This window comes from Schistocerca piceifrons, chromosome 2 (genome assembly GCF_021461385.2).
Source record: "Schistocerca piceifrons isolate TAMUIC-IGC-003096 chromosome 2, iqSchPice1.1, whole genome shotgun sequence".
Lineage (NCBI taxonomy): Eukaryota > Metazoa > Arthropoda > Insecta > Orthoptera > Acrididae > Schistocerca > Schistocerca piceifrons.
Genome location: NC_060139.1, coordinates 504,335,080 through 504,347,698, shown reverse-complemented (window position 1 = coordinate 504,347,698; position 12,619 = coordinate 504,335,080). Strand labels below are relative to the sequence as shown.

Sequence of the window (12,619 nt, the reverse complement as noted above, 5' to 3'; positions counted from 1 at the left end):
CATGTTTGCACCTGTTACTGTCCCTCAAAGTAGTCACCAGCATTGTGTAGAACCTGTTGCCAGCAATGTGGAAGACGTAGTATACCGTTAGCAGAGCCTGTTCTGTTGATGGTGTGAATTAAGTGGTCTACTGCCTGTCAAATCTCTGGAACAATTCTGAAGTGAATGCCACTGTCAGTGCACAGTATTACTGTTTGTTTTTGGAGCATAGCTTGCGACCAGCTTTACGAAGGAAGCAGCAACACTTTCTGCACAACCCACCCATCATTTTGTACGACAATGCACAGGTGCATACAGCGCAAGCTGTGGCTGCTCCGTTCGGTCGATGGGACTGGGAAGTACTGTACCATCCACAATACTCCCTGGACTTAAGTCCTCAAGACTTTGATTTGATCTGAAAGATGAAGGAACCATTTCATGGCATTCACATCAGAACTGTTCCAGAGATTCGACAGGCAGTAGACTGCTCCATACGCATCATCAACAGAACAGGCTATGCTAATGATATACTATGCCTTCCACATTGCTGGCAACACGTTCTACACAATGCTGGTGACTACTTTGAAGGACAGTAACAAGTGCAAACATGTAACTCTTTTGTATCAGTTGTGAATAAATAGTTGCCACTATTTAAGTTCCAACCCTCATATAATTAACACTTTGGAAGTAAGTGGAGCTATAAACACAAATATAATACACATCAAGATCATGGTGCCACTTATCAATACAAGTTACTTTATACATTCAGTCACAAACTATCTAGGTTAGGACAGGACACCATTTGGTCCCCAAGCACAACTGGAGTTCAGTAGTTCATCTATTTGTACACCAAACAGGATATATTGAATGACCAATATGTAGCTGACTGGAGCAGTAAAGTTTGTATTTCAATACCAATCTATTTTGTTATATATTACACATAGTTTTAAGGTATAATATACAAGAGTGGTTTGAAAAGTTCTTGGAACAGAATAGAAAAAAGTGCTTACATCACTGAAACTTTTTTTATTTTTCAACGTAGTCTCCTTTTAGATTAATGCGCTTGGTCCAATGATGTTCCAGTGCCTTGATCTCATCTCTAAAATGAGTTTCCTCCAGGCCTGCAAAATAGTTGTCAACTCTGGCTATCAGTTCTTCGTTTGAAGAGAATCTTTGTTCACCAAGAAAAATTTTCAGTTCTGGGAAGAGATGGAAGTCTGACAGAGCCATATCAGGTGAACAAGGCAGGTGTGGCAGCAATTCATACCTCATTTCGTGTAATATTGCCATGGCGATGGCATGCATTTTTGATCCAGCGTCAATAGTCGCGGCACCAATCTTGCAGATAATTTTTTAATTTCTAATTTTTCAGTTAAAATTTGATATACCCTTTCAGATGACATGAAGGAGCAGAGTTCCTCAGTATATTCTGGAAATTGACATGAATGTCCTTTGCTTTCATACCTTTCTTTACGAAGTACTTAATCACTTCTCTAAACTCGATTTTTTCCATCTTCGCAAATCACTATGCAAGAACAACAACAGAGCCACATCACCACCACAGCTCTCTTCCAAGAGCACTGACATGGCACATGTTTACAGCCAACAGTCCAATGAATATCACGTGAACAACGTGTTGCACTAGCACTGACCTCGTGTTGTGATTCCGAGAACTTTTCAAACCAGAACAGAAAAACAGACTTTAATAGCACATCACATAATTTTAATAAAAACAAATAAATAAAGGAAAATGTAAACACAACTTGTGGATTAAGCCTATTCAGACTGTCCAACTTCTGTCTACAAGGCATAAGTGATCTATGTACACTGTAAAACCAGTATATAATAGAATCTGAAAATATTTAGGCTGTAAAAACCTATTAGCCTATTAAAAAACAGCTGCTCAATCATTATAGTAAATGATTAGATTTAAGAGGAATAGTTTCTAGAATTCTCATCTAGAGTTGCCTTGTGATGCATGGTTGTTAGAAAGTCTTTTGCTCCTAGCATTAACAATTCCGTGAGCACTGTCTGAGAGTGCCGAACTGTCTGAGAGCAAAAAACTCTTGTGTATCCCAACCCTTAGTATATGTGGTGCACAGTATGTAAACATATTGCATAAGTGCATCTGTGAACATGAGCATAATGTGTTGGTTTATGGTGACATTTTTCATGTGGTATCTACACCAGCAGATAAATAAAGAAATAACAAAAATGTGTGAAATCTTACGGGACTTAACTGCTAAGGTCATCAGTCCCTAAACTTTCACACTACTTAACCTAAGTTATCCTAAGGACAAACACACACCCATGCCCGAGGGAGGACTCAAACCTCCGCTGGAACCAGCCACACTGTCTATAAGAAATAACAATGCTTATTTTTTTAATGAAATTAACAATAGACACTGAATTTCAGAGCATTTATTATCATCATCTTGAAATAATTCCATATTGGAGAATGCAGTTTAGGACTAAGTGAGACAGCTCACCTGTAGTAGTGGTGCTGAGTCAGAGATAGTGCTTGTCTGCAAAGGTGTTAGTGAGATCTTCAGCACAGTGTGCAAAGGCATTCTCATCACTGCAGATAATGCCATCCACAGGTGGCAGGACTGTGTGGGAGCAATTTTTTGATGTCGAAGGGGTGACAGCTGTCAAACTCGCTTGAGTTCTATGGCTTCTTCCATAGGGATAGGACACAAGTGGCAAGGGGTTGTGAGGGGGAGTGGCATAGGTTTGCACCAGGATGTCGTGTAGGTTGAGTGGGTGACAGAATATTATTTCAGAAGAGGCTGGAAGGATAATGGGTAGGATATCCCTCACTTTCGACATGATGATAGATAATCAAAGCCCCCCACCCCCCCCCCCCCCCCTTCTCTCTCTCTCTCTCTCTCTCTCTCTCTCTCTCTCTCTCCCTCTCTCTCTCCCTCTCTCCTTCCCCCATCCCTTCACCCTCCTCCTCTTCCTACATCTCTTTTGCTCTGCCCGCTGTTGTGTCACCGCCAGACACCACACTTGCTAGGTGGTAGCCTTTAAATCGGCCGCGGTCCGTTAGTATACGTCGGACCCGCGTGTCGCCACTGTCAGTGATTGCAGACCGAGCGCCGCCACACGGCAGGTCTAGAGAGACTTCCTAGCACTCGCCCCAGTTGTACAGCCGACTTTGCTAGCGATGGTTCACTGACAAATTACACTCTCATTTGCCGAGACGATAGTTAGCATAGCCTTCAGCTACGTCATTTGCTATGACCTAGCAAGGCGCCATTATCAAGTGCTATTTATCTTGTGATTCATTACCGAGCGAGGTGGCGCAATGGTTAGCACACTGGACTCGCATTCGGGAGGACGATGGTTCAATCCCGTCTCCGGCCATCCTGATTTAGGTTTTCCATGATTTCCCTAAATCGCTTCAGGCAAATGCCAGGATGGTTCCTTTGAAAGGGCACGGCCGATTTCCTTCCCCATCCTTCCCTCACCCGAGCTTGCGCTCCGTCTCTAATGACCTCGTTGTCGACGGGACGTTAAACACTAATCTCCTCCTCCTCTTTTTGTGATTCATGTATCGTCAGACCGATGTTCACCAATTATGGATTAAAGTTAAGTATTCCAGAAGCTACGTACCTTTTTTGCTAGTCTCTATTCCTTTAACTGTTCCAGACCTCACGCCAGCCTGCGTGAGCTTAAACACGTGCCTTTCGGCTTCCTCTCATAGTGGCTTGGCTGTCTTGCCAAGTCACAACACCCTCTGTAATCTCTTTCTCTTGTTGTGTGGCCATGGGGTCATTTGTCCAAAGACCTGCCTTTTTCCGTGTACCTCATCCTAGTGATCTTTCCTACCTCCTCCACACATCCATCAGCTCAGGCAACTGCTTTGAGTAATCAAGTACCAGTAATCATATAATCATCTTGCCATGGCCAAGGGAGTGTGCATTTGGGTATCTGTGCAGTTGTGTGTGTGAATGTGTGTACTTTTGTAGGAAAAAGAGTTAGTGCTCGAAAGCTAGTGTGAGTGCTACATTCTGTCATGTTTTTCTGTGCTCCATACATCAGTCTAGTATAGTTGAGTGGTCGCCTTTCCTTAATTTTACATACTGCTCCATCCAGGATTTTCCATTATTCTCTTTCCTACTACTCTGCACGTCATACTGTGTTTTACACAGCTGTTGTCACAACATTTGCAGTTGTTTATCCATGCAGATACAGTATCATTTTATTGACACAAATTGCAGGTATGTGACTCATACCTTTGCACATTTTTCTGTTTTTGCCTTTTGGTCCACATAACTTAACTTTTGTAAAATGTTCACTTAAAAAAAATATTGAAACATTCATTTGTCCCATTTGTGGCATCACAAGAATTCTCACTTTTGACAACAGCCTGAATAACATGCAGGATGTGAGCCCAATTATGCAACATTGCTACAAGATTTAACTACCAAAAATTTATTGAAGTTTGTTCTTGTGATTCAACTGTATTAGGTGTAGATGTACTACCTAGAGCAACATACGAAAATCTGTGCGAGACCGGTACTCAAATCTGGATTTCCTGCTTATTGCGACCAGTTTCGTTACCATTCAGGCTATCCGAGCATGCTCCCAGGATGGACTCAAACTTCCATGTGTCACACACCTATCTATTACCTCTCGTAGATTATTAAATCACAGTTAAGTTGAATTTCAAGAATAAATTTCAATATTTGAAACAGTAGTTTGTCATCAAATATAGACATAAAAAATTTGTTGGCAAATCCGAACCAATTTTTTTGCACTGCTTCATGATTAAAAACCATGTAAATAAGGCTCATCAGGTAATGTTGACCCATAAGAGAGGGCTAAATTTGTCACTACTCCAAAATAAGTAATTGCTCAATATAAACCAAACTGCATTCAGAAAGATTCTTAGATCTACCATTGTTCTGCAGTACATACACTGCTATCAGCCACTACATTGTCTCCAGCTACCTTGTAACAATTTGTGCAAGTAATGTCTACAAAATATGATAACAGTTCAAAGCAGTAGGTAAAAAGTCAAGTGAAAACATCACACTTCAATTTTACACAGAAAAAAATTGTACTTTACCAATTTCATTTACACCTCAGCAAGTCCATTACTTTCATTAAGTAACAACTCCAACCACTTGATTGTTCAGAAAACTTATAGGCATACAACTGAGTGACACCTTCAATGTTGTTTTTGTGGTTTTCAGTGAAATATTGGTTTGATGCAGCACTCAATGTTACTCTGTCCTGTGCAAGCCATTTCATCTCTGAGTAGCTACTGGAAAACTACTGCAGCCTATAACCTCCTGAAACTGCTTACTGTATTCTCTTGGTCTCCCTCTATGAATTTGACCCCCCACACTTCCCTCCAGTACTAAATTGGTGATTCCTTTATGCCTCAGAATGTGTCCTACCAACCAATCCCTTCTTCTAGTCAGGTTGTACCACAAATTTCTCATTTCCTCTGTAGCACCACATCTCAAAAGCTTCTATTCTCTTCTTGTCTAAACTGTTTATCGTTCATGTTTCACTTCTGTACATGGCTACACTCCATACAAGTACTGTATTCAATGTTAACAAATTTCTCTTCTTCAGGAACTCTTTTCTTGCCATTACCAGTCTATATTTTAGATCCTCTCTACTTGGACTACCATCAGTACAAAACTCATCTATTACTTTAAGTGTCTCATTTCCTAATCTAATTCCCTCAGCATCACCTGATTTAATTTGACTACATTCCATTATCTTCATTTTGCTTTTGTTAATTTTTGTCTTATATTGCCCTTTCAAGACACTGTCCATTCCATTCAACTGCTGTTCCAAGCCTTTGCTGTCTCTGACAGAATGACAATGTCATCGGTGAAACTCAGAGTTTTTATTTCTTCTCTCTGGACTTTAATTTCTACTCCAAATTTCTCTTTTGTTTCCTTTACTGCTTGCTCAGTATACAGATGGAACAACATCGGGGATGAGCTACAACCCTGTCTCACTCCCCTCTCAACCACTGCATCCCTTTCATCCCCTCGACTCTTGTAACTGCCATCTGGTTTCTGAAAAAATTGTAAATAGCCTTTCGCTCCGTGTGTTTTACCGCTGCCACCTTTAGAATTTGAGAGTATTCCAGTCAGCATTGTCAAAAGCTTCTTCTTAAGTGTTTCTACAGTTCTCTGGAATCCAAGCCAATCTTCCCAGAGGTCAGCTCCTACCAGTTTTTCCATTCTTCTGTAAAGGATTCATGTTAATATTTTGCAACCATGATTTATTAAACTGATAGTTCGGTAATTTTCACACCTGCAGCACCTGCTTTCTTTGGAATTGGAATTACTGTATTCTTCTTGAAGTCTGCAGGTATTTTGCCTGTCTCATACATCTTGCTCCCCAGGTGGAAGTGTTTTGTCATGGCTGGCTGTCTCAAGGCTATCAGTAGCTCTAACAGAATGTTGTCTATTCCTGGGGCCATGTTTCGATCTAAGTCTTTCAGTGCTTTGTCAAGTGCTTCATGCAGTGTCATATATCCCAACTCATCTTCATCTACATTCTCTTCCATTTCCATAACATTGCCCACAAGTACATCTCCCTTGTATAGACCCCCTATATACTCCTTCCACCTTTCTGTTTTCCCTTCTTTGCTTAGGACTGGTTTTCCATCTGAGCTCTTGATATTCATGCAGGTGGTTCTCTTTGCTCCAAAGGGCTCTTTAATTTTCCTGTAGGCAGTATCTATCTTACGCCTGCTGATATGAGTCTACATCCTTACATTTGTCCTCTAGCCATTTCTGCTTAGCCATTTTGCACTTCCTGTCGATCTCACTTTTTAGACATTTGTATTCCCTTTTGATTGCCTCATTTATTCAATTTTTATATTTTCTCCTTACTTTAATTAAATGCAATATCCCTTGTGTTACCCAAGAATTTCTACTAGGCCTTTTCTTTTTACCTACTTGGCCCTCTGCTATCTTCACTATTTTGTCTCTCAAAGCTATGCATTCTTCTTCTACTGTATTCCCTTCCCCCTGAAACACTCTACAACCTCTGGTTCTTTAAGTTTATCCAGGTCTCATCTCCTTAAATTCCCACCTATTTGCGGTTTCTTCAGTTTTAATCTGCAGTTAAAAGCCAATAAATTGTGTCCAGAGTCCACATGACTATTAAATTTTCATCTCCCTGAAATACTGAAAAATTTCTTTTATGATACATTTCCTCAATCTCCTCATCTGCGGAGTCAGTTGGCATATAAGCTTGTACTACTGTGATGGGTGTGGGCTTTGTGTCTGCCTTGGCTACAAGAATGCATTCACTATGCTTTTCATAGTAGCTTACCCATGTTCCTATTTTGTTATTCATTATTAAACCCACTTCTGCATTACTCGTATTTGATTTTGTATTTACAACCTTGTATTCACCTTACCAGAAGTCCTGTTCCTCCTACCATGGAACTTCACTAATTCCCACTATATCTAACTTTAACCTATTCATTCCACTTTTTAAATTTTCTAAACTAGGGGCCTGATTAAGGGAATTGACATTCCACAGTTTTGTTTCTCCCGATAACGACATCCTCCTGAGTAGTCCCTGCCCAGAGATCCGAAAGGGGGACTATTTTACCTCGAGAATATTTTACCCAAGAGGGTGGCATCATCATTTAACAATACAGTAGAGCTGCACACCCTCGTGAAAAATTATGGCTCTGGTTTTCCCGTGCTTTCAGCCATTCGCAGTACCAGCACAGCAAGGCTATTTGGTTGATTTCACAGGGCCAGATCAGTCAATCATCCAGACTGTTGCCCCTGCTGGAAATGCTGCTGTCCCTCTTCAGGAATGACCGTTTGTCTGGCCTCTCAACACATACCCCTCCATTGTGGTTGCACCTGCAGTACAGCTATCTGTATCGCTGAGGCGTGCAACAATCTCCCTCAGCGGCAAGGTCCATGGTTCACGTGGAGGGGACATCTTCAATAACTGCCAATATTTTGACAGGTGAACATCGCTTGTCACAAATGAATCATGAGAGCGCTATTCCGTATTCAAAAAGACAACACACACACACACACACACACACACACACACACAGGTAAACAACTAGGGCCACTACACAACCAAAGATGACCAATGTCAGAAGTTTCGATAGTGAATTTTAATTACGAACAGTGTGACTTGGCCTCCTATAAACAGCATTAACTCTATCTCTCTGTTGTTTGACCAGGAACGGAGCAAGATTCCAAGCATAATCTAAGGAAAAACCTCTGTCTCTAATTAGAAGGTTAGTTCTAATTTAACCTCAACTGCTTACTTAATAATACTACCCCAATAGATGAAAATTCATGTGGGAATATTGTTACATTCACCAGAATGACCATGGCCAAGGCAATGTTCTACAACACCAGATTTACTCACTTGTTGTAAGTGTGTGTGTGTGACGTTTATATTCTATACACCAGTCCTCCATGGTCCTGATGGTCTAATTGATCTATAGCATGCCATAACTTCAATGGATGTGGTAAACAGACTCTAAAAGGGTCCTAACCTTAGGTGGTACTCGAGAAACATACTTTTCACTCTGTTTTTGCGTTGTATGACCAATACTGTTGGAAATACTGCCTGCATAAAACAAAAAAGGCAGTAGACTTTGGTCCACTCAATCAACTCATGGTTGATCAGTAGCACAACAAGTGTATGATCTATCATTCACTGTAACCATTCTGGTGAAAAGTAACAGCGTGAGCTTACTCAGCTAACAAACTGTCAAGGTCTGGGATGTAGGCCTTTGAATCAAGGTAGGAAGTGCCCCTTCACACAGTGCTGAATGAGGACAACTTTCTGCCTAAAGAAACAAATGAGTTTGACTTGGCTTTCTATAAATGTTATGTGCCAACATCCACCAGCTTTCCTCCTGACCAACAAGTCAAGAAAGGAAAGGCAGCCAGCCTTTTTCCTGCTCCATAGTGGAGAGATTATTTGGACAGATTGATTTCATATAGTCTAAAAATCTGTTTACATTCTCACTTACATGCGGCCAAACAAGATTATCATTTACATGTATACAAAGCATACTCATATCTGTGCTACCAACTCCAGGGCATTTTCCTCAAAATCCTCCATAAACAGGTTGGTAGTAATAGATGATTAGGACAACACAACATCCAATCCCTGAGCGGAGAAAATCTCTGACCCAGCCGGGAATCGAACCCGGGCCCTTAGGAATGACATTCTGTCATGCTGATGACTTAGTTACTGGGGGCGGACACAAGTCTTGGTGAAAATCTTGTAATCCTCCATAGAAAAGAAAAAGGCCAGAAATTGAATCTACTGGAGGAAGTGAAAAATTTTAGACAAAAAAAAAGAGTGTGTACAAAACACATTTAATAGTCAGTTGGATTTAAGGCATCATAATATTCTGGCAAACTTTGACTGGTGTACATTTAACTGTTTTGCAAGGGAGTGAACCAGTGCTCCTAGTGACATGTACATTGCTGCAGTGTCCAAGTGACAGATATTATTGACGTGCATAGTCAGTGTTTCCTGGTGGCTGGTAAAGACAGGACCTACTCTTACAAGCTGTGCCTTCCAGATGTTGTTTGAGATGATAAGAAAGCGCCATTGTTTCTTTCTCTCACAGAGGCAATGAATGGCCAGTATATTGGTAAGATCTACCTGGCAGCATTAGTAGAGGCTGTTACGTGGACCGGCTTTCCAAGTAGCTTTTGTTTGTCTAGTTTTTAAAAAAAATATTGACAATATTCTCTGAATGGCAATACTTTGATGAAGACTGTTGGGTTCATCTATGGTAGATTAATGTAATAATTTCTGTGAGTACAAGTCTTCAAATAATCTTCATATAATAGCACAGATTTCCAATATAGTTTATAATTGTACCTCAATTCTCAAATATGTAGGGTGCACCTGAAGATGCAGCTGTAAACTATGAAACCAGTAGTATGGTCAATTAAAATCAAGTTTTACCAGTTGTCGGTAGTGTTCTCATCCATCATGACTTTAGCAACTATGAGTGACTTGCATAAAAATTGTTTGTGATAAGCATCACACATGCTTACAGCAGGTGAGCAAATTGCTGTTGCAAAGTTGAAATCTTTCCATAGCATGTTGACTGGCTGACTTCACCAGATACCACTGTACAGAACATAAACATCACATGATGAATGAAAACACCACTGACAGCTGGTAAAACTTGGGGAACATAATCCTCTTTATCCAACACAACCACAGCATTGTTCTTGTTGGATGGTAAGATAACAATATAAGGAACCACTCTGTGTGAATGCAAAGCAGTCTTCTTATATGCTATAAATACAAACACAGAGATTCTGGCATGTCCTTCCAGTAATTATTTAGGAAGCCATTGAGATTAAATCAGCAAGTGACCTTTTTGCTTAATTCAGCTTGGAATCCTGCTCTCTCACCATTCAATCGGCAAAGGGACCGAATTAATGATAATTGCTCATGCATTGCTTAAAATGAAATGAATGCATGGTATTATGGGCCAGACAATCCTGTTTGGGGTTGTTGGGCCACCTGTGCAATTCTTTCCGTGTAACACTACTTCGGTGACTTGTGCTTCAGTGACAATGATATGAAATTATTTGACTGGTACAAACCCTAAGTCTCAAGTGAAGAAATTCTGCGACCAAGCCAGCAATCAAAGCTGGGGCTCCATGATCGAGAGACAGCGGCACTAATGAATAGACAGAGAGCTGTGGATGCCCGTTGGTAATTAACATTCACTATTGATAACTTCTAATGTTAGTCATCTTTGGTTGTGTGGTGGCACTGGTTGTTTATGGTTGCTGTTGTGTATTCTGCATATGCCATGTTATGGTTCTCAGTTGGCATAGCTCCATCTACCATGAGTTTAAATTTCCTTGGACAGTCCTTTCTTGTTGCATTTGTGCCTTGAAATGGATGGCGTGTTCATCTTCATGGTTGTTGAAGATGTCAACAGGCAGCATTCCTGTAAGTTATTTGAAAATTTTATATGTGGGAGAAACTCAAGTTTCAGATGGCTCATTATTCATACTCTAATTTGAAGCCTCTTCCTACTGAGTGTGAGCATACTTAGTGAACTGCATTGCTTTCCTGGAAAACCAGAAAATAATTGATCAGAATTCCATCACCACACACAGTAATGTACAAGTATGTTGAAAGCCTTTCAGACTTTCCATATTGAAAAGGCAACTACATTGATCACAAAGTTTTACTGATTCATTGTACACTCTGGCCACATACCACTTAGATGGATTACAGAAAGCTCAACTCATCATCTCCAGGCTGGACAAAACCCACTTCCACTGGATGCCAAAAACTTGCTCTGATGTCCCCAATAAATGAGAAAGACCACACAGTGATACCAGGAATACCACAAAACTGTAGCATTGTCTGACAACTCTCAATGTTTTACCCAACCTCTTATGCCTGTTGTTCTCTGCTTCAGTCTTGTGCGTTCCAATTTTCAGTGTATATAGATATTCTAGTTTTGTTGAGGGGTCAGTTTTTGATTGCCAGGTAATTTGTTGGTAACTACCCAAAAGCTGTATATGGTGTATTACAGCATGTTATCACAAACTGAAGAAAATCCATGGAAGATATCACTGACTACTTTCTCTCTTGAGTCATCAGTCTTCTGACTGGATTGAATACATCACCTGCACCAGCTTCTTCATCTCAGTCCTACATCCCCAATTATTTACTGGATGTATTCCCGCCTCAGTCTTCTCCTGCACTTTTTGCCATCTGTAGCTCCCTCTAGTGCCATGGAGATTATTACCTGATGTCTTAACACATGTACTATTATCCTATTTCTTTCGTTAAATCTTCTCGGGTGATCAGCCGAGTAAAGGCGTCGTCTTCTCGCAACGTTTTGAAGGGTTTCGTACCCATCATCTTCAAACGAAGTGTCGAGATGCTGTGTTGCGCGGTCCTATAAAGGCTCCTGGACCAGTGACTGATTCCAGGCGCCGACCAATCAGGTACCTGCGGAATCGGCCGCCGCGCCAGTGGTGGGGGGTTCGCGGCGCGGACCGGGCGTCGAGTCCCTGCCGGTTCCTAATACGTCTGTGGCCGCTACCGTCTTCGTGCCGGAGCGTTCTCTTCTAATTTTAGTTATTGCGGGATTCCAAGCTGTACTGAGTTGGAAACCAGTGTCTCGATTGATCAGGTTGCTGTTCAACCAAATTTCTACAGCCTCTTTGAAAACTGAATCCCAAAAACCTTTAGCGTCACACAGCTTCTTCGTACCCTCGAAGAGGAAGGTGTGTCCTTCGTTAAGGCTATGTTCCGCTACCGCCGATTTTTCTGTCTGACCAAGGCGTACATTTCTAATGTGTTCCGAGCGCCTCTGCGTGATGCAGCGCTGCGTTTGTCCGATGTATTTCGTACCACATTCACATTCAATACTGTATACGCCCGGAGTCTGCAGTCCTAGGTGGTCTTTGACTGAGCCAAGTATGTCCTTAATTTTACTTGGGGCATGAAAAATTGTCTTGATGTTGTGTTTCTCCAGAATGCGGGCAATCTTGGCTGTTGGCGGTCCCGCGTATGGTAGAAATGCCAGGCATCTGGTCTCATCTTCTTCTTCTGGTGTGTCTACCTTCCTGCTCTTGAGTAGGGCGCGCGAGATTTGCATCTCATT

The 12,619-nt window shown here is 41.2% G+C and overlaps 1 protein-coding gene across 1 annotated transcript in view; it reads left to right on the top strand.

Annotated features, from left to right (window-relative positions):
• The window catches only part of LOC124776891, a 330,314-nt gene that overhangs the window by 156,583 nt on the left and 161,112 nt on the right, over positions 1-12,619 (top strand). The window lies entirely within an intron of this gene.